Below are 2,816 nucleotides of genomic sequence, written 5' to 3'. Positions count from 1 at the left end.
TTAAAAGTTTCTAAACTTCCTTACTTTGACATGCCTGTAGACAAAAGACCCCTGCTGGAGTAAGCTCACATTATGAATTTTATTAAAATTATCATAAATTTCTGAATTTTCGATTTCAACCATTATCCTGTTATTGACGAGCACCGGGAACTTCAAATAGAAAAAAGGCCATTCTTTCGTCATATTTTTTTATTTATAAAAAAATTGAAAACATAATTAAAAAATCAGGCTGGACAACTATCTAAGATATCTTATTATCTTTTTTCCCAATTTTTTGTTGGTTGAAATTGGTGAAGATCTGTGGGCTGTACGTTATTCTGAACCAAACAAGTCATTTTTCTTCCCAATGTGCGGCACTCCTTTCAGTCCGAAACCAAAAACGTTTTTTTTAAATAATCTTTTAGGGTATTGGAAACGAAACATTTAAATTGTTCGTCTGATTGAGTACTATGAATATCCGTACAGATAATTTTTGAATTAAAAAAAAAGTGATCTCAAAAATTTTCAAAATATGCTCACTTTTTGAATTTTCACCCAAAATAGCTGGCTAACGAACATGACCTTTATTTTAGGACACTAAAGGAGTATGCCAAAGGCCAATCTAATCTGTCAATTCTTTCGAAAGTATCGTGCTCAAAACTAAAAATCTACACACACACACTCGGACAGACTGACACATTCGTAAAAACCTGTTTTTCGGAGTCAGGGGGTCTCAAAACGTGGATAAAATTTCAAAATTTTTATGAATTTCTCAAAAATTCGAACTTTTCGTAAAAAAGTTCTAAATTTATCCATACATTTTTCATAGAAATAAGGCTTTAATGTTTGATTTTTTTATCCCGTATCAGAGACCTAGCTACAAGTTCTTGACTTTTTTATGGATAAATTTTTTCCGTGTGGTGCCTGTACAAAGTATCCGTAAAGACCCCATTGGGTCCCCATTAGGTTCCTTTTTTGAAAACTCAAAAAAAAAAAAAAAAACAGCAAGGTCAAATTTTAAACTGTTGAAATTCGGATTCTATGTTAAGTTTTCTATTGGAAACTCACGCTTTAATCACAATACTTTTTTTGTTTGCAGCGGTAAAAAGTTAAAAAAATATATAAGATCTACAGGTATAACGCTTGTTGACTTCTACTTAAAGATGATGCGTTTGAAGTGTAGCAGTCAACAAGCGTTTTACGTCTTATATTTTTTAAAACTTTTTTACCGTTGCAAAAAAAACTATTGCGATTATTCCGTGATCTTCTATAGGGAATTTTAACGTAGAATCCGAATTTCAACAATTTAAAAGTTGATTTTGCAGTTTTTTGAGTTTTTTAAAAAAGGAACTGAATATGGACGATATGGGGTCTTTACGGGTACTTTGTAGACGCTCCATTCGGTTCCTTCGGTCTGCCAGGGATGGCTGTATAAACAAAGGAAAAATAAACTGAAACTTCCTTTTGGCAAAAATGTATTGAAACTGTAGTTTTCGAGTTATGAAATTATTCATCTGGACCGACGAGAACCGCCGAAAACGTTTGCTTTTTTCCCAAAGGAAGTTTCGGTTTATTTTTTGTTTGTTTATATACAGCCATATAAGTCCGGACACTTAGTTCTGGGACACCCTGTATATTTGTTTTCTTATGGAAGAAGTCAAAAAGAAAATCCTTTACTATTTTACATGAACTTCGAGTTACTATGATGAAAAAAGATTTTGCGTTAAAACAGATTTTTCAACTTATATAAACAACTATAACTTCTGTACCAGAACAATGAATTAATAATATAGGTCAATCGATTTTTCAAACATTATAACTGATCATAACTTCTTTACTCTGAAATGCCATGTATTATTGTTCAGTTAGTGATGCCGTCGAGCGATATTTCCCGATCTCGACATGATCCCGGCTCGATCCCAGACTCCGGTATCGGGTTTGGATCGTGTCGGTTTCAGCTCGACTCGACTTTGGATCGGGAAGTCGATATATCGGCTCGGGTTCGGGTCGGTTTTTAGATTCTCCTTCGGCATAGTGAAAATGCTAGAATACATTTTCCCCATAGATAGTGGAAGATTTGTACTTTGGATTAGAATTAAATAATTTGAAACATTGAAATGCGATTGTGCAAATTTTTGGAAAAATAGTTTAACTGAAAAAGAAAAATGTTGACAAACAGACGATTTTGTTGGAAGACTCTTGAATTTTCAACCAAGAAAGATAACTTTTCTAGCAAAACTAATCAATTTGCAATCCAGAAGACTTTGTTTTAAGAAAATAGTGAAATTTTCTACTAATTATATGAATTTTTAAGAATTTAGTTTAACTTTTCTTGCTAAAGTGGCATTTAAAAACCAAATATTTGCGATAAATTCTCAATAAGCACTTCAATAGTTGAATTCTCAATAAAAAATGGAATGGTTAAATTGTTACTTAAAAACAGTAATGTTTAATCTAAAAACAAAAGTTTACAACAAAATAGTAAAGCCCCTCAACCAATTAATTGAAATTTTAAGCAAGTAGTACAATATTTAATGAAGCACTTTAATTTTCTACATAAGAACTGGAATGCTTAAATATTTGACCCAAAATACGAATTTAAAATAAAATCATGAATATACTCAACCTGAATATGTACTTTAATTATGTTTATATAATTTGTTCGTAAAATTAAGAAATGTTAATGCATAACTAAATTTTTGAATATGATTTGAGCAAGATCAGATAAAAAAACTATTTATTTTTGCTTCAAAACGCAAAAAATATACATTTGTTCCTATAATTTGTTCGTAAAATTAACAAATGTTAATGCATAACTAAATTTGTGAATATGATTT

This window comes from Belonocnema kinseyi, chromosome 10 (assembly GCF_010883055.1).
Source record: "Belonocnema kinseyi isolate 2016_QV_RU_SX_M_011 chromosome 10, B_treatae_v1, whole genome shotgun sequence".
NCBI classification, from domain to species: Eukaryota; Metazoa; Arthropoda; class Insecta; order Hymenoptera; family Cynipidae; genus Belonocnema; species Belonocnema kinseyi.
This window is presented reverse-complemented; position numbering follows the sequence as displayed.